Consider the following 27,543-nt stretch of genomic DNA (forward strand, 5'->3'; position numbering starts at 1 on the left):
CATTTGGGAATAGAATGAGGAATGGCATGTCTACCATGTTGTCCTGTCAGCTGTTGAGGTTCTACTAAAGCTACTTTCAATGATCCTAAGGTGGATGAATTGACATTTATAAAAGCTGAAATTTATTCAGCTATGACACCAGCTATCTTTATCCACCTCACAAGAGTTAAAAGGCATTGAACACAAAGGAATAGGAGTTGGATAGAAACTTCTCCCAGTGCCATCTCTCTTTGAATAACATTGACAATGATGAGAAGAGCGAGACAATGATAACAGCAGCCCCCATAAAAATAATGATCATTATTATGATATAGATTGTAAAGATCTATCATCCACAAGTACCTAGCAAATATGTACTGGTGGCTGGAATTATGCACCAGAGACCAATCAGCTTTCATGGACTAATGGATGACAAATTTGCATATTACAAATACACAAATCTCTTTAGACTTGGGTATAAGCATGTCATCCCCCCAGTCAATAAACCTCTGGTGTTTCCCATCCCCTCCAGGATCGACTAGAAAATGTTCTTCATAACCTAACTCCTCTCTCCCACCTTTCCAGTCATTTTATACCTTATAGTTCTCTCCCCACCACATCCCCTACACACACAGACTCTCCTCTCTCTCTCCTCTCTCATTCAGCGACACTGGCCTCTTTGTTGTTCCTTGAACAAGATAATCTATTTCCCAACTCTGGGCATTTTCCTGGGTCCACAGGTCTAGAATGTTACAGAAAGCACCAGAATTTTCCAATGTGTTTATTGGTTTTGTGGAGTTTTTCTTTTTTTGTTAAATTCTTTATTAGGAATAGCTTGCTATGAATAAATTCTTTATTGGGAATAGATTTCTCCACAAAGGAAGATGGATACCAGAGGAAATCTACATAGTATAAAAAGAATTTAGATCAATAAAGTCTATCTTTAAAACAAATAAATATAAATAGGTATCATCATATGAAATGCTCATAATCTACCATCTACAGAAGATGAAAAACTTTCAGAATATAGAGAACTAGCAGAGGACATCAGAGTCATATGGGAACAAAATGAAGTATGTATCATTCCTGTTATCTAGACTTCTATTGGAATTGTGCCAAGGATGCTTTCAGTGAGTCATCAGGGGATATATTTATATCAGGAGACTTCTATTCAACTATGAAATCAGCTATTTTATCCATCCAGATTCTTATTGGTAAGCTTTTACCTTATCTTTTCCAGTTCTAGGCCCATTATATTATTTCCTGTACCTTTCTAATTCATCCTACTTATATCCCAATCTCTTCCTCATCCTCTTGGGATGAGAACTCATATATGTATTGTCTTCTGCTAAAATGTAAGCTCCCTGAGGGCAGGGACTATTTCGCTTGCTATCACATAGAAAGAAATAAGTGCTTTTTTCATTAATTTATTCAACTGTCAGTAGTTCATAGAACATTAAATATAAAAGAATAATAACAGGATAATGACTTGTCCTTATCAAACTATGCCATATTTAATGTGGGTCTGGCACATGTGCAGTCCCCATCAGCTTCTTTGGTCAATTTACCTTATCCACATAGAAGATATTAGACATATTTATTCTAGGATAATTATAACAACATGTAAGGAAGCTTCTTAGATTATGGAGCATATCTGGACATTCTGCAACTCATTCCCAATTGGCTTAGCAGATGGGTGTGTGTAGGTTTTTTCCATGATTTGCATAACTAGAACTATCAGCATCTTCAAAAAGGTCTGAGTCAGCTCTGGACACCAATTTGCTTCATTCCTCTTTGGGGGAACTTGGTGACATTTTCTCAAGAAGTCCAGTGAGAGACAACGTAGTAAGGGAAATAGCCTTAAAACAACCCTCTTTGAAGCTACATGGCTCCTGAAAAATGTCTTAGTGGCCCTTTTCTTCATTCCATTTTAGCAGCAAAGAGTGAAATCCCTGACCATGGGAGAGCAAGCCATAGGAATCCTGGGAATTGGTATTCCTGTGGGATTTTACAAGGACAGCATGAGTACACCAAGGAACAAGGAGCAGTCTTCAAGAGTAAACTTTGGGACCGCCATCAAATGAAAGGGCTTTTTTAGCAGTCCTGCCAAATCTGTTCGTCAAATTGGTGGGACCAATGCTACATAGAAACTGGACTAAATTTTGAGCCTATTCTTCCCAAAGACCAAGGTGACATAGGGAAGAAATATACCTTTGAAGTACCGGGAGAGGGGGAGGATGTTTGTATATTTATTCTTGAAAGATCTTTGAAGTAAATAACACTTTGTAAAAGTATCCCAATGTTATGATTAAATGGAATTGGTATACTAGTCACTAGTCCTTAATAAATGGGAGAAACACATTTGTTAGGGACCAGTTGGGGCTTGAGTCAATGGCAGAGAAAAGAGACTCCAACCCTTCAGGATACCCTGGGACCCAGAGCAGAGGGAATGCCTATCTGGTCCTGAAAGAGTAAGACCAGAGCTTACACATTACAGACAATCTTAATGGAATCATTAATGAGTGTAGGTATTTATATAGTGCTTTAAGATGTAGAAAGTGCTTTGTAAATATTATCCCATTTTATCCTCATACCAATTCTTGGAGGCAGCTGCTATTTATTTTACAGATGAAGAAAACTGATGCAGACAGAAGTTAAGTGACTTGTCTAGGGTCATACAACTAGTAAGAGTCTGAGACTATTTGAATTCAGACCTTCCTGTCTCTTGGTACAACACTCTATTGTACCACTAAGCTGTCTGAAGAAAATTAAGTATAAATAATAATATCAAGATAGAAACTTGTCTTAGGACTGTTTCTGAAGTTTTTAAGAAGGAAGTACGTTGTATAATATATTTTATAATATGTATTATAAATAAACTAAACATGTCCAAAACTGGATTCATTATTCCCTCTAAGCCAGCCACCCTTCCAAACTTCCCTATTATTATGGAGGGCACCAGTATTCTCCTAGTCCTCCAGATTTGTAACCTAAGTGTCATTTTCAAATACTCACTATTTCTCACCTACCATATCGGATCTGTTACTAAGGCATGCTGCTCTCACCTTTACAACATCTCTTGAATATGCCCACGTTTCTCTTCTGACACTGCCACCACCCTGTGCTCATACAAGGTCTCATCACTTCATGCTAATACTATTGCAATAACCTGCAGGTGAGTCTGTTTGCCTCAAGTCTCTCCCCACTCCAATCCACCCTCCACTCAGTCACCAGTGATTTTCCTAAAGTATGGGTCTGATTGGGTCAGTCTCCATATCTGTTCTACTCAATAAGCTCCAGGGGTCCCCTATTACCTCCAGGTTCATATGCAAAATTTTCTGTTTTTTGTTCAAAGTCTTTCATAAACCAGTACCCCTTGCCTCACCTTTCCAGTCTTTCTTCACTTTACTCCCCAACACATACTCCTCTGTCCAGTGACTGGAGTCTTTGCCATTTCTCAAATAAGACATTCCACTTCTCCATTCTGTCTTTTGTGCCTAGAATGCTCTCCCCCCTCATCTCTGCACCTGGCTTCTCTGACTTCTTTCAAATCCTGACTAAGATCACATCTACAGAAAGCCTTTCCCAACCCCTCTTGATTCTAGTGCCTTCCTTCTGTTAATTATGTCCTACTTATCCTGCATAGAGCTTTTTTTTTTACATATTGGTTTGCATGTTGTCTCCCCAATTAGATTGCAAACTCCTTGATGGCAGGGGCTGTCTTTTTTTTGTATCCCCAGTGGTTAGCACAGTGCCTGAAACATGGGAGGCACTTAATACTTATTGACTCACTGACTCTTCTCATTCTGACCTTGAGCCTCCAAGGTCAAAATCTTTGCTTAACATTGTGCTTGATCTTCCGCTTTAAGATTAATTTCCAGGGGTGGTGTATCGGCAAGCACCCCAGCGTCCCCAGGGTGGCTGCCAACACAGGTTCTTAGATCTGCTTTGTTAAAGGAAAGCAACTCAAAATGGGTTAACAAGCTTACTTTAATCAGTCAAACATATCGTTTACCTAGTTCAGGGGAAAAAGGTCAGCACCCCGAACTTCAGAGTATACAGACAGAATTATCAAGACAGAGAAACAGATCAAGTAGATCCAAACTGTCTAACCATTACATCCATACGAAATCAACATCTGGGTTTTTGAAAGCCAGGGGGCTCTCAACAACAATCAAATCACAGAACACTTCTCAAAGTGAGCCCCAAAACAAAGCATCAAATCAGGGTTTATATAGCTTTCTCCTGGCTCAGAGAATGTAACAACCTTCTGGACCCACTGGCCAATCAAAAAGTATCTACTGAAAAACAAGCCTCCCACCCCAGGCTCCCAGTGCACTTTAGCCTAGGGGCAGGGAAGATCTTAAAAATTTACATTCCCATTACAGGCAGCCAGGTGGCTTAGCGAGTAAGAGCACCAGCCCAGAGTCGGGATGACCTGGGGATCGAATCCAGGCTCAGATACTTAGCACCACATCCAGAAATAATTGGCCGTGTAACCTTGAGAAAGTTACTTAACTCCAAATGCTTTAAAAAAAGATTAATTTCCATCAATCCGTATGTATCTGGAATATGCCTATTCTTCTGTATGTTGTCTCTCTCATTAAACTGTAAGCTCCCTGAGAGCAGAGACTGTGTCTTTCTTTGTACTTCAGAGCTTAGCACATTTCCTGGAATATTGTACACACTTAGTAAATGCTTGTGTGTAGACTGACTGATATTAAATTTACCCAATGGGCCATTCACAAAGCCAACTCTGTATGTCTCTGGCTCCTTTGCTCTAGTCTCAAATCCTGGGGTCTTTTCTCCCTCCAAGGAAGTCTGGTTGTCATAATCCACAATTTCCAGTTTATCTCACTGCACATAAAACCTTGCTGTCCACTTTGGTCTGAATGGAGAGAAACTCCTCACCCAAGCTTCCCAGTTCAATCATTAACAATTACTGCCCATGAAGCTCTAGAAGACATTGATCAGGAAATTTGTCCTGTCATTGACAAGAAAAAAGCTTTTGGCCACAAAGAGAGACTAAAGATTAGGAGGCATATTAACTGAATAGAACTTTATTGTTGACCAAGACAAATAAGGCAGAGGAGGTTAGGTTCAACTTTGCAATCAGATAAAATGAAATGAGAATTCTGACCTCTAATTCCCAAAGGCCATTTCAGCAGCTCAAGCCCAGTGAAAGAGGCAAGAATCTAAGGAGTGATGAGGAAGGGGAGCAGGGTCACTAACTTTTTTGATTCCTCCAATTCTGCTTCTCTTGGCTAAGGGCACTAGATCAGCAGCAGTCCCCAGATTGCTGACTGTGCCCACTGCCACTGTCACAGCAGTCAGACCTCTGGTGCCTGTGCCTGTGGGATCTTCTGCAATGGGAAAAGAGGCAGCATCCACCCCTGAGGGAAGCCAGAGCTGCAGCATCCCCTAGAGCTGCAGCATCCTGCACAGATAGAACTACAGCAGGAAGAGACTGGAGGAGGGCAGGGAGCCTGGGGAGGGCACTTGGGTGGGCATTTAGGTATCTGACACTTAGGAGGGCATTTAGGTGTCTGTTATTTGGAAGGTGGCTGACACTGCTGCTGATTTTGCTGGCAGGGCATCTCTGGGGAAATTCAATTAATCCTGAAAGGTAATAGACATGCTTATCAGATAAATGAAACCCAGGCTAAGAAGCTTGTTTTACTTGGAAGTAAAACTTTTACTTGTTTTACTTTACTTACTCTGATAATGAACTACATTAGTCTCCAGAAAGAAAAACAAACAAACAAACAAAAAAAAAAAAACAAAAGAAAACTCAGGATAGTTGTTCTGTCAACTAGCTGCGTTTAGTTTGGAACATTTGGAATAGAAAATGACTTAAACCAAGTCATGGTATTATAAATACATTGTCATTATATATTAAATTGAGGGCAATTCAGAACTAATTAAATTATACAGAATCTTCAGGTAAGTAGAAGAATGTTTCTTCAGGCTCCCCAGACTGCTTGGGCACATCAATTCAGAGACAGTTTCTAGGAATCCCAAACACTGCTATTCCTTTCCCCTTTAAATTCTAGGCCCTTGCTTAGTTATGTTCTGGGGAAACTGACAGGTTCTCCAACTACTTAGAACAATTTCCAAGTACATACTTCTAATTTTCTTAAGTTGTTTCCCTTCTCACTTAATTTTTGCAGTCCTCTAGACCCTCTTCATCCCATCTGTTATCTCCCTTTCCACCCATTTCTCCCCCTGCTTTTCGCTCTCTCCCTCCTTCTCCTCCAACACCCTGCTCAAACCCTCCTGCCTTGGCTCTTATATGGACACTCACCCTGATCCCAGACATGGACAGGAACTCTCTGTTGAAGAGCCAGGGTGGATGAAGAGCCAGAGTCAGGGGCATCTTTTATAGGGTGTCCCAGGCAGAGATGTTGGCATGAGACTCAGCTCTCTAGGAGGAAGAGTGGTTTTCCCAACCCATGGCATGTGCCAGACAATTCCTGACATTCTCCAGCCCTATGTATATTGACATGAGGAAATATATGCATCATTGATTTGGAAGAGACCTCAAAAAATAATTTGTTCCAGTCATCCTTCATAAAAAGATGAAGAAAAGGGAGCCCAGAACATAAATAAAGAATTGTTAAATATAAATTAAATAATTACCCAAGGACACTCAGTAAAACAGAGAAGCAATCTACAAATACCAATTCCCCAACACCAAATCCAGTAATCCTTCGATAACATGAGGCCATGGGATCTCTGAGTCTTCTGGGAATCCAGTATTCCAGTCCGAATTAAATAACATGTGCTTTGATGCAGCTTTTGAAGAGCCATGTCAAGAATCTGAAAAAGACTCAGTGAGGGAGTCAAGATGGAGGAATAGAAACACAACCTCTGAGCAGCTCCAGCTTCCACCTTCCCCAATCAATGTAAAAAGGGGACTCTGAACAAACTTTGGAGCTGCAGAACCCACAAAATGACACAGAAAAGCTAACCTCCCACCGAGGACAGCCCGGCAGGAATCGGCCAGCACAGTGTTCTGGGAGCAGAGCCCAGGACTGGGTAGCTGAAGGTTTTAGCCCCAGGGTGGGCCTGACCAGTCACCAGCAGGAGAGAGTCCAGATCAGCAGCAGCTTTGGCCATTTCCAGAATTATCAACACACAGATGCAAAAGACAAAGTGAGAGGTCAGTGCAGTCTGGACTTTGGGACCCAGTAAGTGGGAGTGCGGTCAGCTTTTGCCCCTGGGGGAGAGAAGCCACTGAGGCACTCTGGCACAGCCAAACAGCACCTCGTGACAGCTTCAGCTCCTGGCCTGCAGAGTGTAGGGGGACCAAGCGACTAGTCTGAGGGGTAATCGTTCTTGCTTTAACCTGCTTGGATCTGGATTGCGGTCTAGGGTGGAGCTCCTGGGGTGCGTGACCAGCTTGCCAGAGCATGTGGAGGCCTCAGAGAGGGCACCCATCTAATACCTCTGGCAGCTGAGAAAACCCCAGCATTTGGGATGAAAGCTCCCCTGTCTGGTGGCAGAGTACTACTGTGGCAAAAAGCTCAGGGATCAAGTGACTGAGGTGCAACATCATCAGGCAAAGGAAACAAAGCAGACAGAAGATTCTATTATTAGACTCCTATTTTGGGAACAAAAAGGAGCAAAGCATGGAACAGGAGGAAGACAGTGGAGTCAGAAATCCTGCACCAAAAGCTTCAAAGGAAAATATGAGCTGGTTAGAGGCCATAGAGGACCTTAAGAAGCAGAAAAGAGAAGTGGAGGAAAAATTGGGAAAAGAAATGAGAATGATGCAAGAAAATTATGAAATGAGAGTCAACAGCCTGACTGAGGAAAATAACATCTTAAAAAACAGACTAACTCAAATGGCAAAGGAGACTCAAAAAGGCAATGAGGAGAAGAATGCCTTAAAAAGCTGGTTTTGCCAGAAAAAGAAGCTCAAAAGCTCACTGAGGAGAATTATTGCTTCAGAATTAGATTGGAGCAAATGGAAGCTAATAACTTTATGAGTAATCAAGATGATGTTAAACAGAACCAAACAAATGAAAGAATACAAGGCAATGTGAAATATCTCATGGGAAAAACCACTGACCTGGAAAATAGATCCAGGAGAGATAATTTAAAAATTATTGGACTACCTGAAAGCCATGATCAAAAGTAAGAACCTAGAAATCATCCTCCAGGAAGTCCTCAAAGAAAACTGCCCTGATATCTTAGAACCAGAGAGCAAAAGAGAGATTGAAAAAACCCACCTATCACCTCTTGAAAAATATCCCAAAAAGAAAACTCCTAGGAATATTATAGCCAGGTTCTGGAATTCCCAGATTAAGGAGAGAATATTACAAGCAGCCAGGAAGAAACAATTTGAATACTGTGGAAACACAATCAGAATAATCCAGGATCTCGCAGCTTCTACACTGAGGGATTGAATGGCTTGGAATATGATATTCCAGAGGGCAAAGGAGCTGGGATTAAAACCAAGAATCACCTACTCAGCAAAACTGAGTATCATGTTTCAGGGAAAAATATGGTTATTCAGTGGAATAGAGGACTTTCAAGCATTCTTGCTGAAAAAACCAGAGTTGAATAGAAAATTTGACATTCAGATACAAGAAGCAAGAGAAGCATGAGAAGGTAAACAGGGAAAAGAAATCAGAAGCCACTTATCAAAGTTGAACTATTAACATTCCTACATGGAAAACCAATAATTGTAACTTATGAAACTTTTCTCAGTATGAAAATAGTTGAAAGGAATAGAAATATATATATATATATGTCTATATATGAGGGTATATGGGCATATGAATACATATGTGAATGTGTGTATATGTGTTTATAGGTATACATAGAGGGCACAGGACCAATTTGAAAGGAAGGGATGATACTTAAAAGGTGAAATTAAGAGGTGAGAGAGGAATATAATGAAAGGAGATGGGGAGAGACAGAATGGGGTAAACTATCTCATATAGAAGAGGCAAGGGAAAATGGTTACAATGGAGGGGAAGGATAGGAAGGCAAAAGGGAATGGGTCAACCTTCTTTCCATTGAATTTGGCTTGAGGAGGGAATGAAATACACACTAAATAGGGTATCTCACCCTCCAGAAGAGTAGGGGGGAAGGGGTTGAGAGGGGGGATGATGGAAAGGAGGGTAGGCTGGGGGGGGAGGGAAGTTGGAAGCACCCACTTTTGAAAAGGGATGGGATCAAAGTAGAGAATAGAACAAGTGGGAGGTGGGATAGGAGGGAGGGAAATATAGTCTGTCTTTTACAATATATCTACTATGCTTTTGTTTTGCATTAGCCACATATGTACAACCTATACTGAATTGCTTATCTTCCCAGTAAGAGTGGGTGACAAGGGTGGAAGGGAATGAATTTGGAATTCAAAGTTTTAAAATCAAATGTTTAAATATATATATATATACATATATATATACTATTATTAATACTATTTTACATGTAATTGGGAAATAAGATATACAGGCACTGGGGCATAGAGATCCACCATGCCCTACTGGAAAATTAGAAAGGGGTATGGGAGAAAATATGGGAGAGAGCAGATTGGAGGAGGGGATATCCTGTGGGACTGCTATTTTGGGGCGGTGGGTAGGGGAAAAACGGGGAGAAAATTTGCAACTCAAAATCTGGCGGAAATGAATGATGTAAATCAGAAAAAAAAGAAAAAGAAAAAAGACTCAGTGAGCATTAGATAGTGATTCTGCAGAGGGTCAAGGAGCCTAAAAGGCTAGAAATTGCATTCCCAGTGTACAGAGTGACAGGGTGGACTCTTGGGGAGTCAATGGGGCTCTATCCTTGGTGCCAACACTAGGGGGCGGGCTTGTTCTGCTAATGACCATGATCTAACTGCCGCACGTCACAGTCCTCCCCGAGCCTGCACTTCTATGTGACCTAACCTGCCCAGCTTCCAACGCCATGGTGTCCCTCTCCTGACCTCATTTGTCTCCATTCTCAAAAGGCAAGTTTCAGACTCACGGGAGCATGACTCTGCTTCACCCATAGCTGCTAATCCCACAACCAGTTCTCCAACCTTACCTTACCCCTGATGAAATAGTTCTTAAGTATATCTCTGCATCGATATGTTATGAATTAGGAAGGATAGGGAAACTTAGATCTCTGTGCTGAAAACATTTAATTAAGTGATCCCCACCTCCATGGCCTTTCACATTAATATATTATTTGAAGCACATCTGACATCAGTGGATAAAGCTTTGACCCCGAAGCTAGGAGGACTTGAGTTCAAATCTAGCTTCAGATACTTACTAGCTGTTTAAGTGATTTGACCCTATTTGCCTCAGTTTCCTCCTCTGTAAAATGAGCTGGAAAAGGAAATAGTAAACTACTTTAGTACCTCTGCCAAGAAAGCCCCAAATGGGGTCATGAAGAGTTGGACACAAATAAAATGACTCCACAACAGTGTTCTAAATGTCCACAGTTTGAATGAACGTGTCCAAACGACTAAAAATGAATTGACTAGCCACCTTTTTGACTAGACTTTTGGTAAAATTAAGTTCATTTTCAATATAATCCACATGGGGACTTTCTCTACTAGAAAGACTTTGAGCTCCAGTCTTGTAATTTCAGTTTGCCAATTGGATTATTCCATTTATTATAGAATTATATTATCATAGGTCTAGCACTCAAAAAGACCTTGAACTCATTTCATCCAAACTACTCTTTTTACAATGGAAACTAATCTTGTGTTTTAGGTTCCAAAACCAGTAAGCATCAGAAGCAGGATTGCTCTCGATCATGTCCAATTCAATAAACCCTGAACTGAACTCATCATTTAGTTTAAAAACATCTTCTCTTTCCAGCTCCCTTGTCCCTGTGAATGGTAATAGCTTGCATCCAACTTAAAACCTTGGATACATCTTTTATATCACCGTCTCTTTTCTTTTTTGGGCAGCTAGGTGGGGCAGTGAATAGAGTGCTGGGCCTGAAGTCAGGAAGACTTATCTTTGTGAGTTCAAATCTGGCCTCAGACATCTACTGGATGTGTGACCCTGGGCAAGCTCAACTCTGTTTGCCTCAGTTTCCTCCTCTGTAAAACGAGCTGGAGAAGGAAATGGCAAACCATCCCAGCATCTTTGCCAAGAAAACCCCAAACAGGATCAAGAAGAGTTGCACCAGACCGAACAACAACTTTTTTCTTCAACCATCCTATGCTGTCTGGGAGCCACTAAGGCTAGGAGAGTCACCCTTTGAAACCTGTTATGTCTACTCCTTTCCTTCTTGATTCCCACTGTCAAGATGTAGTTAAGACCTTCCATCTCCAAGGATCCAAAACCGGCAATTGTTCCAGAGAGGACCACACAATGTCCCAGGGTATGTAGGAATCTCTGAGTTTATTTGTGAGGGAAATTTTGTATTTCAAAGTAGAGGAGTGCCTGGAAATTTCTGAAAGTTCCATATAGATTATCCCCTCAGCCCCTTATGTGGAATAAATAACTTCAGAGGTTCCATGTTCTTCCTGGATAGGAGGGACAAGAAGGCTTGGCAATACCAAAGATTGTCTGACCTAAGCATGGACTGTGAAATATTCTCGTCTTCTTAGGAAGCTGTATCTCATTCCATAAGCCCCACCTCGGGGAACACCCATAAAAGGTATCCCCACCCTTAATTTATCACTCAGTCTAACTCACAGAACCAGAGACTCTCAGAATTCTAAGGGACCTCAAAGGTAAAATACAAACTCCTTCAGGGAAGGGATTGGTTCATGTTTGTTTCACTTCATCAATCAATCAGTAAAAATTCATTAATTATTTATATGTGTCAGGCGCTGTGCCAAGAACTGGGGATATAAAAAGAGGCAAAAATTCTTACTAGATCAAAGCCTGGCATGCCAACCGGTGCCTTAAAAATTATTACTGTTTGAGAGAGACAGTGTGGATAGCAGATGGAGAGCAGTTCGGGAAGTCCTGGGTTCAAGTCCAGAACCTCTGATGAATTTTGGTTTTCTGCTGGGAAAAAATATTGTTACAATTCTGTTCCTCCAGTAGTATACCCAGAATTTTGCATGGAGATAGAATATCAACAACCAAGATAAAGTTTTAAAAAATATTATAAGGGGCGGCTAGGTGGTGAAGTAAACAGAGCATGGGTCCTGGAATCAGGAGGACCTGGGTTCAAATTTGACCTCAGTTACCTGACACAATTACTAGCCATGTGACTTTGGGCAAGTCACTTAACCCCAATTGCCCTCCCCCCAAAAAAAGCAAAACAAAAAGATATTATAAAGCAAGTGATTTTGGGGAACATCGGCCTTATTTTCTGACATTTTTCCCACACATGATGTGAAAGCAAAAGGGAGTTACAGATAGGTGGCACAGTGGATAAAAGGCTGGGCTTAGAATATGGAAGCCCTGAGTTTGAGCCAAATGAAAGGATGATTCATACAGTCTCCAACTCCTTGGTGGAGTTAGTTTCTTTGGATGCCCAAAGGCAACAAGATGGACATCTGTTCATTGCTCATAATAATTATTTGAAAATAATCACCATGAAAATAATTGCTATTCATGGAGTAAAGAGGCAGCAAAATTCTACAAAAAATCAGTATTCCAGTGCAAGTTAAAGAAACATGTATTTTACTGTTCACTGACTTCAGTGAAAAACTAAAACTAGATGAGGCTAGATGAGGTTGACTACACACACACACACACACACACACACACACGAGAACTATATTGGAAAATATATATCAGAATAAAAGAAGGTGAAGGGTCAAAGATTGGTTGGCCACCCAGAAGTCTTATGTCTATAACTCCTTAATTCTTTCTTTGATAAATAGGAGACACTTGAAATGGTAAGCATTGAATAATATCACCCCCCCCCCCAAAAGAGAAATTGATTATATTTTAACATATGGGAAATGAAACGAAATGACTCATACCTGAATTGGCTGTCTGTACTGGCAGATCAACTAATTAGAACAAGAAAGAAATTAATATAATTAATATCAAGTTAGAGGAAAGAATACCAACTAAAACATATAGTATACAATTAAAGTAATTTAATCCTGACCCGTTCAAACAAGTTATTCATAAAATGAGTAATAGGTATAAGAAAGGACAGATTCTAACTTTTGTCAGAATAATTGCAATGGTTTAACCAATGAAAGATCAATGCAGTGGGCACATAATTTTAATCCCTGCTACTAAGGAGGCTGAAGCTGGTGGACTGCTTCAGCTCAGGAGTTCTAGGTTATAGCAGCAGTCAGGTGTCTGTCCACCCAAAGTCCAGTACAAATATGGAGCACCCCCAGTAGTGTAGGATGTCTGAGGAGGGTCAAATTGGTCTAGGTAAGAAATGGAGCAGGTCAAAGCTTCCATGGGAATCAGGTGTGATATTAGGCCAATAAGTGGCCACTGTACTTACAGTTCAATCAGTCAATGCCCAGACCCCTGGAAAGGAATCTTTCTCACCAACCATGTTGCTCTCTTGTGGTCTGGTTCCTAGGGGCCTGTGGGCGAAGGAGACATAATGTATATACTGAATGATATGGCATCAAGCAATGGGGGTGCTAATTCTAGTTCTGATCTTTATGAGCTAGGTGCCCAAGTGACTAATAACCTAAATTGATAGGGTCTCAGCTTCTCCAAATACAAAATGTGTATAAATATACCTGTAGTACCTATATATTTAAGATGAGTATAAGCATTGATAAAATCAGGGGTTTCTTCTTATTATGTAACACTTGAATACTTAGAAAACTAATATCTCATTCAGTCTCCACCACATTTCAACTAAGAGATATTATTATAACCATTTTACAGGTGGGGAAACCAAGGCTCAAGGGGTTTAGCCAATTTTCCAATATCGCACAGTTAATAAATGTCAGAGGCTGGATTGGAACCCGAGTCTTTATGATTCCCAAGACTTTCGTCATTAAGTCATTTTTCATTTGTGCCTGATGTTCTGGAATCACATTTGCTTTTGCTTTTGTTTTGTTTTTTTTTTTCGACAAAGATATTGGAGTGATTTTCCATTTCCATCTCCAACTCATTTTACAGCTAAGCAAACTGAGGAAAACAAGGTTAAGTGACTTTCCCAAGGTCACACAGCTAGTCAGTGTCTGAGGACAGGCAAAGAGAAAGATAACAAAACAACAAGTTAATTCCTAGGATTTTCTTTAGAAAAAACTCAACCTCAGGACACAACTTGGGATCAATGTAGTTGGAGGGCAGTATTTGTCCTTAGGCCAATTGTTCTGGACAATTATTATTAATGCTCAGCAGCATGGCTCTGGTGTCCTTCCAGATCTCAAACCACGACTAGTTCTATTTCATAGACTCTACTAAGGCAGCAAACTGAATGAATACACTGAAGAAAGGTTTATAGTCATTGGCAGTAAGGGCTAACCCTTTGGTTTTTATATATCCACCAAATCCAATGAGGCAGGAACAAACAAATAGCAGGCACTTTGCTAAGTGCTGGAGATATGAAAAAAGACAAAAGGCAGTCCCTGCCCTCAAGAAACTCACAATCTAATTGGGGAGACAACAAGCAGACACATAGGTACATATGAACTCTATGCAGGATAACTAGTGAATAATCAGCAATAGGAAGGCATTAGAATTAAGAGGGGTTAGGAAAGGATTTCTGTAAATTAGAGTTTAGATGGGGCTTGAAAGAAGCTAGGGAGCCAGGAGGAAGAGATTGGAGAGAAGAACATTCTGGGTATGAAGGAGAGCCAAAGAAAACGCTCAGGGCAGAAAGCTGGAGCATCTTGTTCACGGAGCACCCAGGAGGTCCTTGTTACTAGATTGAAGAGTACGTGGAGGTGGAGGGTAACGTATAAGGAAGCTGGAATGGTGGGGTTGGGGAGTGGGTGGTTAGGGGCATAAGTCATGTGAAGGGCTTTGACTGCCAAACAGAGGATTTTGTATTGAATCTAGGAGGTAACAGGGAGTCACTAGGGTCTATTGAATGTGTACAGACCTGCCTTTAAGAAAGGATGGACCAGATCAGAGAAAGAGTTAACGGCAGGTCCACCAGCAGGTTATTGCAATAGTCCAGGTGTGAGGTGATGACGGCCAGCACCAGGGTAGTGGCAGCGGCACAAAGAAGCGGGCGTATCCAAGAGATGTTGCAGAGGTGAAATCTCAGGCGACAAAGAGATCCTTGATAACTTTGCAGAGAGCGGTTACAGAGCTATGATGATGTTGGAAGGCAGATTGGAAGAGCTTTATAAAAGAGTGAGGGCAGCCTGTTTCTGCGCGCGCTGCACGTGCTCCCTGCGTCCTGCCCCCTCCCTCCCGCCTCTCGGGGTTCTGCCGCCCAGGCCCCCTCCGCTCCACGCCCCCGACAAAATGCTGCTCTCGCTGCCTCTTCTGGCACTGAGGGGATTCGGCGTCTGGAGCCTGGGCGGGAAGGTCCTCGGGTGCCGGGGCTTTTCCTCTTCGTCCCGGCTCAGCCAAAGCAGAGCCATGACCAAGGGCCTTGTTTTGGGCATCTATGTCAAAGAAAAGGATGATGGTTCCCTTCAGTTTACAAGAGCAGGAAGCAAATTTGATAAACTTCTTGGAAAACTTAGAAAACTTTTGGCCCTATCTGGGCCTCCGCTGAAGGCAGGCAAAACACCTGTATTTTGTGATCTTCATCGGGACTTCCCCAGTGTTTTTGTAGTGGCCCGGGCAAAAAGACGTCTGGAATAGATGAACTGGAAAACTGGAATGAAGGCTAAGAAAACACCCGAGTCACTGTTGCAGCCGAATGCAGGCAAATAAATGCAGGACCTGAAAATCACTTCTGTGGAAATGGATCCCTGTGGAGAGGGTCAGGCTGCTTCAGAAGGAGCTGTTCTTGGTCTCTGATTTGGATGAGCTAAAGAAAAAAAAGAAGACCATAGTTTCTGCTCACTCTGTGGCAGTGGTGGTGATGAAGCACGGCAGAAAGGAGTTGTGTCGGCTAATGGGCAGAATCTAGCCCAACACTTGATGGAAACACCAGCCAACAAAAGGACTCCAACCAGATTTGCAGAAATCATTGAGCAGAAGCTCAAAAGTGTGAGTAACATCACAACGGTCCACGTAAGGACCAAATCTTGGATTGAGGATCGAGCAATGGGAGCCTTCCTAAGCATTGCAAAAGGGTCCGATGAGCCACAAGCTTTCTGAGAAATATACTATACAGGCAGTCCAAATGAAGATAACTCACCATTGGTATTTGTTGGAAAAGGAATTACCTTTGATTAGTGGTGGCATCTCAATCAAACCTTCTGCAAACATGGATCTTAGGAGAGCTGATATGGGAGGGGTAGCAACTACATGTTCAACCATCATCACAGCAGCAACTGTAAAGCTACCACTTACTCTTACTGGTTTGGCACCACTTTGTGAAACTATGCCCAGTGGGAAGGCAAACAAACCCGGAGATGTTGTTGGGGTGAAGAATGGGAAAACAATACAGGTTGATAATACAGATGCAGAGGGGAGGATCATATTAGCTGATGCTCTCTGTTATGCCCACACATTTAATCCAAAGGTTATTATAACCTTTTATATGATTTATAATCATTAACAGGTGCCATGGACATAGCTTTGGGGTCAGGTGGCACTGGAGTTTTTACCATTTCTACCTGGCTGTGGACTAAACTCTTTGAGGCAAGCACTGAAACAGGGGACTACATGTGGAGGATGCCTCTCTTTGAACATTATACAAGGCAAATTGTGGATTGTCAACTTGCTGATATTAATAATATTGGGAAATACAGATCCGGGGGAGATTGTACAACTGCAGCATTCCTGAAGGAATTTGTAACCCATTCTAAATGGGTTCATTTGGATATAGCAGGAGTGATGACAAATAAAGATGAGGTTCGATATCTGAAGAAAGGAATGTCAGGAAGGCCTACAAGGACCTTGGTAGAGTTTCTAGTGCAAATGACTAAAGATAAAGAAAATTCTGAATGAAGTACTGATCTGAAAATTCTTTTACTTCATTTTAAAGTGGGCAGTTGGGTTAGAACCATGTTTCAATAATGGCTTCCTAAACCTGGAATAAAATGAAACACATTTGGCTAGGATCATGAATACAACCATTTTACTTTACACAAATATTCAGTGATGAAAGGCAAACCTTGCATAGGACCTGACAACAGATGTTTTTAAAGGTGTGTATAAATTAATGTTGATTGTTTTTAAAAGCCATAATATCTTTCCATTTTATATAGCTCAACTAAGAGGTAAAATGCTAAATATTTTGTATTTCTTTCAAGAAACCATGAACAAAGTTACTATGCACTATTCTTAAGCAATAAACTTATCTTTGTTGCTTTCTGGAAAAAAAGAGTGAGAAAGGGAAAGAGGAATTTATTGTAGATTTTTTAATCCTTCTATCTCCACTGGCTCCTTCCCTACTACCTATGAACATGTTCATATCTTCCCATCTTGAAAACACTCTTTAATTTTTATTTTACAGAAAAAATGGATGCCATTCACTGTAAGCTTCCTCTTCCCTTCTCCTTTTCTCGTATCACTCCGATGTTCCTTTCATCCCATCGCACAGGGATGGCTCTGTGTAACTCTGCCTCACTTACATCCAATTCACTCACAAGTCCTCACCCATCACCCACAATTCGTGATGTCATGGGTCTTCAAAAATGAAGAACAGACAATATGACAAAGTGCTTTTACTCCTTAGAAGATGTCAAGTTCGAGTTGCACATGCAGTCCTCTTTTCACCCTATATACTCCACAGATTGCCACCCCTGCCATCCCCACTTTATCTCTTTTCTTTAACAATTTGAGAAACCTGTTGAGGCTGTGTGTGCCCTAACAAATAGGAAAGCACAGACCTTTCTAAAGATTCCAGCTAGAGCTTCCCCCAACTACCTCTCAGCATGAGTCTCTGTGCTCCAAAGTTCTTCCTGGAAGACATGGAAGGTGAGAAAATGTATGACATAATTATCCTGCATTGTGAAAGTAATTTTTCCTTCTAGAAAGTCTCATCCTAAGAGCAAGTTTGGTGAAACACCTATAAAATTTGACCATCATTCCATCTATCTTACCAAATCAGAGAATTTCAGAGGTAAAAGTGACTCCAGAGGGTGCCTAGTGCAACCCATGATGATACAAGAATCCCTATCACGTCTGATCTAAGATCTCACCTACAAGAAGTCCTATATGTACACAGTTGTTTAAATATTGTCTCCTCATTAGATTTTGATCTCCTTGGGAGCAGGAACTATTTTGGTCTTCATTCGTATCCTTAGCATTTAGCATAGTGCCTTAGAAGGTGTTTAATAAATGCTTGTTGACTTGATTCTACAGTACATCTAGGAAGTTGACACTGAGTTTTATCTTTTTTTTTTTTTAAAGCAATTGGGGTTAAGTAACTTGCTCAAGGTTACACGGCCAGTTATTTCTGGGTGTGGTGCTGAGTATCTGAGCCTGGATTTGATCCAGGTCATCCCGACACTGGAGCTGGTGCTCTTACTAGCTGAGCCACCTGGCCACCCCTAAGCAATTGGGGTTAAGTACCTTGCTCAAGGTTACACGGCCAGGTGTTTCTGGGTGGGTGCTAAGTGTCTGAGCCCGGGATTCGATCTCCAGGTCTTCTCAACACTGGAGCTGGTGCTCTTACTCGCTGTGCTACTTGGCCGCCCCGACTGAGTTTTATCTTGAAGGTCTCCAGTGAAGGTAAACCCTCAACCTCCCGAGACATCCCATTCCTATTTAAGATAATTCACTCTTTTTATTTGGTTTTGATTTTTTGGAGGGCAATTGGGGTTAAGTGACTTACCCAAGGTCACATGGCTAGTTTTTGTGTTAAATGTCTGAAGCCAGATTTGAACTCAGGTCCTTCTGATTCCAGGGCTGGTGCTCTATTCACTGTGCCACCTAGCTGCCCCAAGATAATTCACTCTTGAAGTATTTTATTTTAATTTCCTGACACCAAGCCCAAGTTGAGATCTTAGTAATGTCCACCCATTCTTCCTAACTGCCTCCTGGAAGCAGTCAGAAAAAGTCATATCCTTTCTGTCTTAACAAGATGGCCCTTAAAATACTTTAGGACTCCTGTTGAATCTTCAAGTATTTTCAAATACTTTTGGTCAGTCCCCACTACTAGGTGTTTTCTTTTCAAGATTAAAAAGTTCTCCAACTCCCTCCACCAGTCTTCCTATGACAAAGCCTCTCAATTCTGCAACATCCCTGATGAATCCTGTGTCAGTTTGTTTTTTCCATTGCAAGAACATTCTTCATAAAAGGACCCTGAATGCTCTATGAGAGCTCCAGCAAGAGACTCAAGGAAGTGAAAGAAAAAAAAACATAAGAGACTGGAGAGAAAGGGTAGGGAGAGGTGCTCTAATGCTTGGTTGATTGCTTTAGGGAGGCAATGGGGTGAAGTGACTTGTCCAGGGTCACACAGTTAGTAAATGTCTGAGGTCACATTTGAACTCAGGTCCCCCTGACTCCAGGACTGGTGTCTTATACACTGTGTGAACTAGCTGCTCTTATTTTAATGATTTAGTGCTCTTTAACTATTTCTCTATTTATAATACCTATCATGCTTTATATTAGAGATATTTGGGATGTCTGCCAATCCAAAGATTGCTAGAGAAATTGTCAGTGAAAGATTTCTCATAAATGAAAATGGAAACCAAATAAACAGATGACTCAATTCTGCATTTATTCTAGACTTGGAATTTGGAAAACCTGGGTTCAAATTCTACCCCAGATAATTACTGTCTTGGGCAAGTTATTTAACCTCTCTCAGCTTTGGTTCCCCATCTGTAAAATGGGGATAACTATGGCACCTACCTTTAGAATTATCATGGGATAATATATGGAAAGTGTTCTATAATCTTAAAGAACTATATAAATGTCAGCTATAATTATTATCTGTATCATCAGTTACTGTTGCCCAATCCACCCCAAATGGCTGTTCCCCTTTTATCTTCCTATTTCTCCCAATATTTTAAAAACCTTTAAATTTGTTCTTAGCTATTCTGATCTGATTCATCCCCTTCTGAGTTTTAGTATTCTTGTCTTTGTCCTCTAAGCCTGTGCCAAGAAGTCTTTGAGATGCTACCATCACCTATGTTCACAGCCAATTCAATTTTTGAGTGGCTCTCATTGTTAGGAAATTCTTCCTGATATTTAGACTAAAACTGCCAGTTCTTACCATAACCTCGGCTCATGGTGCTGGTTTTGCCCTCTAGTGTCAACGAGCACAAGTCTAACAGACTACACATGGGAGTCTTTTAAAAATTTGAAGATATCATTCTGGACCCCTCTAAGAATTTTTCTCTCAATCAATCATCTCTCAACATACTTTACCTTCAGAGTAGCATCTGGGATTGGACATCATACTGTAGATGTGGATCGATGAGGGCAGGGGAAAATGAAACTATCACCTCTGTGTCTATAGAAACAATTCCTCTATTCAGGAAGCCCCAAATCAAATCAGCCCTCTTGGCCAGCTCATCATGCTACTATTCCATACCAAGGTTGTGGTCCACTAACCATCTTAGGTCTATTGCACATGAAATGCTTTTTTAGTAACTTCTCCTTCACACCCAATTGCAACTTCACACCCAATATGTGCTCATGGCTTTGAATCTGAAATTGACAGACTTTATGTAGAGTGGTCATTGGCCAAAGGGGAGCCATTGCTTATAAAGGAAGGAGAGTAGAGAGCAGTAGGTATTTGTGACCAAACAGAACTTTATTGTTTCATCAGATAAATGAGGAAGACAATGTTGGATTCAACTCAGAAATTTGGGGAATTTGAGAAGAGATGAAGTAATAATACTGGGGTCTCTCCATTCCCAAGGGACATCTCATTAGTTTAGGAGGAAGGATGGGAAAGGAGGAGGAAGGTTTGTGGTTTCTCTTGATTCCTCAAATTTTGTTCTTCAGATAAGGGCACCAGGTCACTAGCAGCCACCAGAGTTGCCACCACAACCCCCAGACTGCTGGTTATACCCACTGCCACTGTCACAGCGGCCAGGGCTCTGACTCCTGCATCTATGGGATGTGTGATGAGAAAAAAGGCTGCAGCCGCTCCCTAAGCCCCCTAGACCCCCCAAGCCTCCTAAGCCCCCCAAGCCTCCTAAGCCTCCTAAGCTTCTGCATCCTCCAGAGCTGCCGCATCCTCCAGTGCTGCCGAGTCCTCCAGAGCTGCCGCATCCTCCAGAGCTGGACACACAGCCAGAAGAGACAGGAGCAGTGCAGGGAGCCTGGGGAAGGCTCTTGGGGGGATACTTAGGAGTCTGACATTTGGGAGGGGGCTGGTACTGCTGCTGGCTCTGCTGGTAAGACATGTCTGATTGAGTTTAGTAAACCTGAAAGACAATAATGGAGTTTTTTAGATCCTTGAAACACAGGGAATCTCTCTAATTTTCCCATTTTGAATCAATCTACACTGTGAAGATTAATCATACCTTTAACACATTAGTATCTAATAGTAATCTAATATAATTTATTACCATAGACAAATATATTCAGGTGAAAACTTGGGGAGCAGGGAATGAACATTTAACATTAATACTAAGTTTTAGGAACATTTTGTGAACATATCTATGTGGGCTGAGAGAAAAGCATTGTGTCCTGGCCAGGGAGCCAGTCTCAAAGCCAAGAAAACCTGGGTGAAGTCCTGCCTGTGACACAGAGCACTTGTGTGACCCTGGACAAGTTAAAGCCTCTCAGTGCTCTGGCCAAATTTCTAAGTCTATAGCAGCTGCAGAGAAGGTGCCAGCTTGCTTTGGTAGAAAGAGTTTCATCATATAAGGGGTTCCTTATGCCAAGGTAATGAAACGTCCAGGCCTTATGAATGGGTAAGTCACAATTTTATACATTCTGCAGAATCTCTCTTTACAAACATACACACATGTGTGTGTTCTAGATGAGAAGGAATGATGACGTTCCCAGAATACCCAGGATTACAGGACACCATAGAGTTTTCAGGAACTCAGGCTTTTCTTCTGGGGTGACTCAGAAGGGTCCTCCATTGGTTTAGAATAATAGCCATGCTGATGATAGCATTTTTTAAAAGCACTTTCAGGTTTGAAAAGAACTTTACAAATGATCTTATATCACCCTCACAATCCTGGATTGTGGGTACTATTATTATCCCCATTTTACAGATGAGGATACTGAGGCAGAGGGGGATTGAGTGACTTTCCCTACAGTTAATTAGTATGTGGGGCAGCATTTGACTTTGGGTCTTTCTGACTCCAGCTCCAACACTCTATCCAATGGGCCCCAAATCCAAAGTAAAAGTTTTCAGCTACCCACTATGTTCTTCTCAGCCCCTCTCTCCTTTTCCAATCAAACCATAAACATTTATGAAGTATCTCTGCCAAGCACTGCGCTAAGTGCCTTATTTTCTCCCTTTTCTCCCTTCCTACTCCTCTCCTGCCCTGCTTTGTGCTCTCCTTCCTCTCCTCCAACACCCTCCTCCAAGCCTTCTCAGGCTGTCATGCAGACACTCACCTTGATCACAGACACGGACAGGAACTCTCTGCTGAAGAATCAGAGTGGATGAGGAGCCAGGGGCAGGGACACCTTTTATAAGGCATCCCAGGCTGAGTTAATTGGCATGAAACCAGCTCTCTAGAAGGAAGAGTGCCTTACCCAAACCATGGCACGTGTCAGATAATTCCTGTCATTCTTCAGGATCTCAGTCACAGACATGAGTCACTATATGGACCACTGAGTTGGAAAAGATGTTTGATATCATCTACTCCAACCCCCCATTATACAGATGAAGAAACTGAGAATTAAAGAAGTTAGAGGACTTGCCTGTGGTCACCTAGGTAGTATATGGAAAAGCTAGGATTTGAATCTAAGTCCTCCATTACCAAAATTCATGCTTTCTTCATTACAGTAGGTCACTGTAGAGTTGAGGTATCTCTTCCTCCAAGAAGAGGTTGTAAAGATGGTGCTTTCAGAAAGCTGTGTCTTTTCTGGGTATTAATGGCCCCCTCCTCACAGAGAAAGTTGAGAAATCCCCATAAAGTCCAAGATTCTACTTTCCATCCCAACTCTCTCTCCTCTGAACCACTGAGCAATGTGGGCTGGCGGGGGTGGGGGGGGGAGGTAACTGGCTTTTTCATTCTTCTACTTATTCATGCATGCACTCCCTCATTCAAAACTCGAGAAAAAGGTATTGAGCCTGTACTATGTACAAAGTTCCAAGTCTTTGGGCTTCTGGGAAAATAAAAGGTAATGAAGCAACCCCACATCCTCAGGGAATCTGTAACATTGTAAATGGCAGACAAGTACATAAATAAATACTGTGCCATATAGAGATAGGAAACTGGGCTTGTGACTTTACTGGAATTTGGAATTGCTTAGAGCAAGAGTCCTTGTGTATGGACCCCTTTTGTAATTTAGTGCAATCTAGGAACCCTTTAGTAATTTTTGAAGTAGTATTTAGTAATAATGTTTTTAGTATATTTAGTTTAATGTACTTGGTATAGTATATTTTTATGTTTTTAGATATTATATATGTGTATATATAGATAAGATTACAAAGGAAACTAATTATATTGCAATAGTTATCTTTTTTTTTCAGGTTTAGTGAATTCACATTCCGAAAAAGAATTATGGAGTCTGAATGTAGGTCGAAGCATATTCTTTTTCTTTTCCTTCTCATGGTTTTTCCCTTTGGTTCTGATTCTTCTTTCACAACATGACATATGTATAAATATGTGCAATATGGTTGTACATGTATAGCCCATATCAGACTGTCTTGGGGAGGGGGGAAATTTTAGAACTTGAAATCTTACAAGAGTGAATGATGAAAGCTAAAAAGACATACATGTATAAAAAAGAAAAAGAAATAAATTTAATCAATCAATACACATTTATTAGGTACCTACTGTATTCCAGGTACTGTGGTAAGCTCAGGATGTGATCAATTACATAAGAATGATGATGCATCTCCATCTATCAATGCAGCACAGCAACTTCTATTCAATGTGTAGTCTCAGAAGTTTCCTGAGCGCTTAGGAGCTAAGTGATTTACTTGCTGTCACGCAGCAATTCCGTGGCAGGGGCTGGACTTGAAAACTGGTCTTCCAGGTTCTTAACAGCTTAGAGAGTAGAGAATAGGCATTCTCTACTATACACAGCCCCTTTCTTCTGCATCACATAATGTGGGGAAATGCTTGCAGAAAGTCATAAACAACATGCTATAGGACAAGGGCTATTACCTTTGTGTGTGTTGTGAGCCTTTTTTTGTGGGGTCCATGAGGAACCTCATGCATGGCCATAGGGAAACCACAGACACCATTTCAGAATATCTTCAAATGCATAAAATAAAATATAAAGGATTGCAATAAAAACAAATCATAGTGAAATATAAATGATTATTGACCAACTAACTGAAATACACTTAGCATATTTTAAAAAATAGTTCACAGATCCTGTTATAGGAAGCTACTGCAGGGCAAAATCATGTTTAGCTGAGGTGACCAGTGTCATCAGCATATAGGATGAAGCCTTGAAGGATGACTTTGCTCTTAAATATGTTGTCCATTATTGTCCCCACCAATCTCTGATGATATGTGCAGAATAGCCCCTGTGGAGGGGAGGATGTGAAACCAAGGGTATAACAATGTTCACACTGATTTTATTCCCATCACATCCAAAACACTCCTTCTACATTTTAGGAAACCAAGAGAAATGAGATGAGTTGGTTGGTCTTCGAGTCATGAGTGACAGAGCAGAGCTATGAGGCTGGATCCTCTACCTCCAAATTCCTTGTTTCCTGTGCCATATCATGTTGTCTCTCATTCTATAGACAGGGATTTCCTAAAAATTTCTAGGGATGACAGAGCTCTGACAGAGCTGTGACCATTCTAGGACACAAAAGAGTACCTTGGGATAGGCAGTTATCTTCCTCCCCTCCCAGCATAGAGTCATACTCTAAAGATCAGTCACTTGTATGTCTACACACCCAAGATCATTTCTTCCTTTTGTATCTCTGTCCTCTCTCTTTCACACCCACAGACCTGTATACATTCTTAAGTAACAAACATCATCAGACCCAGGGCAGCCATTCTCTCTTCTCTATCATTGTCACCTCCACCAAAGAGGAAAAAAACAGGAAACCCATGATGCAATGCATTGTATCAGTCCTGGAACACTCCAACATGTCTCACTCCCCCACACAGCAGAGTGGGCCAGTCCAGCTCCAGACCCTTTATTAGCTTGGTGGATTTTTTTAAACTCATTTTTCCTCTGAGAAAAACAAAAGATCTGGCTGCCCATATAAACACTCGTTGCTGTTGAGTTGTTTTCCGGTCTTGTCTGACTCTTCATGATCCCATTTGGTGATTTCTTGGAAAGATCCTGGAGTTTGCCATTTCCTTCTCCAACTCATTTTATAGATGAGCAAACTGAGGAAAACAAGGTTAAGTGACTTTTCCAAGGTTACATGACTAGTTATTGTCTGAGGACAGATTTGAAATCAGGAAAGGGAGTCTTCCTGACTCTGTCCACTGTGCCACCTGCTTGCCCACTCCCAAGTCTAACACTATTTATACTGAGACTATCCTGCCCCTCTGTTATGATGATGATTATACATAACATGCTTGGCTTTCTTTTTTTTTTAAATTATACTCTGATCAACTGGAACCAACCTATCCAGTCACCTCAATTAACCAGGCTTTTTCTGCAAAACACTTTTCAGAGCAAAGGAAAAGGTAACAAGAAAACAAGTTGATTATATTTAGAAAAAAATCACAACCTTCGATCAATGTAGTTTGAGGGCAGTATTTGTCACTTTGGTCAGTTGTTCTGGACAATTATTATTAATGCTCAGCAGCATGAGTACCATGGCCCTAGTGTCCTTCCTAAGCCATGATTAATTTTGTTTCATAGACTCTACTAAGGCAGGGGACTGAATGAATACACTGAAGAAAAGTTTATAGTCATTCATAGTAAGGGCTCATCCTTTGGCCTTTATATATCCACCAAATCCAATGAGGCAGGAACCAACAAATAGTAAACTATCGTTTTGGTAAAAAAATCATTGGGTTTGTGGAGCATTAAACACACTAAACTGCATTGTTTGTCATGAATCCCTAGTTGGGTGCCCAGCTCCACCCCTGCCTTGATGGGTGACTTTGGATAATTGCCTTACTTGCCTTGATCTGTTTCCTCATCTGTCACATGAGGGGGTTGGAGGAGAGAAGTGGCCTCAAACTCAAATGCATATTGACTAAGAAAAACACAAATTAAGGGTATATATGTATGTGTGTGTACATATATATATGTGCATAGTGTTATGTTTTTATTTATTTTGCCAAACATTTCACAATTATATTTTAATTTGGTTGGAGTCTCATTCTAGAGTTTTGAGATTAATTGTACTAATGAAGTTGACCCCTCTGGACCAGAGGACCTCAAATCTCCTCTCCTTCACAGTGATCATTACAATCCACACTTATGAAGTACCCTAAAGTTTTACATTTAAAGCCCTTTCCTCTCAAAGCTCTTGTGAAGTAGGTGGTTCAAGTATCATTGTCCATGTTTTACACAGTGGGGTAATTGAAGCTGTCCCCCTTTCATTTTGGAAGGAACTTAAGTTTAAAGAAGTTACTTGATTTGTCAGTGGTTACTGTAATGGGAATGTAAATTTTAAAGATCTTCCCTGCTCCTAGGCTAAAGTGCACCTGGAGCCTGGGGTGGGAGGCTTCTTTTTCAGTAGATACTTCTTGATTGGCCAGTGAGTCAATAAGATTGTTACATTCTCTGAGCCAGGAGAAGGCTATATAAACCCTGATGTGTAGCTTTGTTTTGGGGGCTCACTTTGAGAAGTGTTCTGTGATTTGATATGGATTCTGGGAAGCCGTTGTCCTGAGCCCCCCGGCTTTGAAAAAACCCTGATGTTGATTTGGTATGGATGTAATGGTTGGACAGTTTGGAAAGCTGTCTACTTGATCTGTTTCTGTCTTGATAATTCTGTCTGTATACTTTGAAATTCGGGGTGCTGACCTTTTTCCCCTGAACAAGGTAAACGATATATGTCTGACTGATTAAAGTAAGCTTGTTAACCCATTTTGAGTTGCTTTCCTTTATCAAAGCAGATCCAAGAACCTGTGGTGGCAGCAAACCCTGAGGATGCTTGGGGTGCTTGCTGCTACAGTTACACAGACAGCTAGGCATAGCTAAGGGATGCAGTGGATAGAGTGCAAGTCCTGAAGTCAGGAAAACTCATCTTCATGAGTTCAAATCTGTTTTCAGATGATTACTACCTTTGTGACCCTGGACAAGTCACTAGCTAGCCTCAGTTATCTCATATGTAAAATGATCTGGAGAAGAAAATGGCAAACCACTCCAATATCTCTGCCAAGAAAACCCCAAATGGGATCAGTGAGAGTCAGACACAACTGAAGCAACCCAGCAATGACAACAACAACAAAATACAGGTAGTAGGTGTCAGAACTAGAAATCCCACCCAGGGCTCCTGATTCCACATCTTGTGTTCTTTCTACTATATAAACTGGCTCAATCAATTGATCAATAAGCATTAATCAAGTGTTTATTCAATGTCAGACACTTGCCAGCCATTGGGCTCAATCCCTGCTCTCAATGGGTTTACACTCTA

The 27,543-nt window shown here is 41.2% G+C and overlaps 1 protein-coding gene, 1 long non-coding RNA gene and 1 pseudogene across 2 annotated transcripts in view; 1 reads left to right on the top strand and 2 right to left on the bottom strand.

Annotated features, from left to right (window-relative positions):
- LOC138162631 (uncharacterized) overlaps positions 1-27,543 on the bottom strand; it is a 311,452-nt gene that overhangs the window by 137,121 nt on the left and 146,788 nt on the right. The gene's annotated exons all lie outside the window — the stretch shown is intronic.
- Positions 1-27,543, bottom strand: part of LOC138162624 (late cornified envelope protein 3D-like) — a 99,356-nt gene that overhangs the window by 42,739 nt on the left and 29,074 nt on the right. The gene's annotated exons all lie outside the window — the stretch shown is intronic.
- LOC138162131 (cytosol aminopeptidase pseudogene) lies at positions 15,319-17,268 on the top strand (annotated as a pseudogene).

This window comes from Petaurus breviceps, unplaced genomic scaffold (assembly GCF_028583685.1).
Source record: "Petaurus breviceps papuanus isolate PSGF00001 unplaced genomic scaffold, PetGlider_PUasm1.0 186, whole genome shotgun sequence".
Taxonomy (NCBI): Eukaryota; Metazoa; Chordata; class Mammalia; order Diprotodontia; family Petauridae; genus Petaurus; species Petaurus breviceps.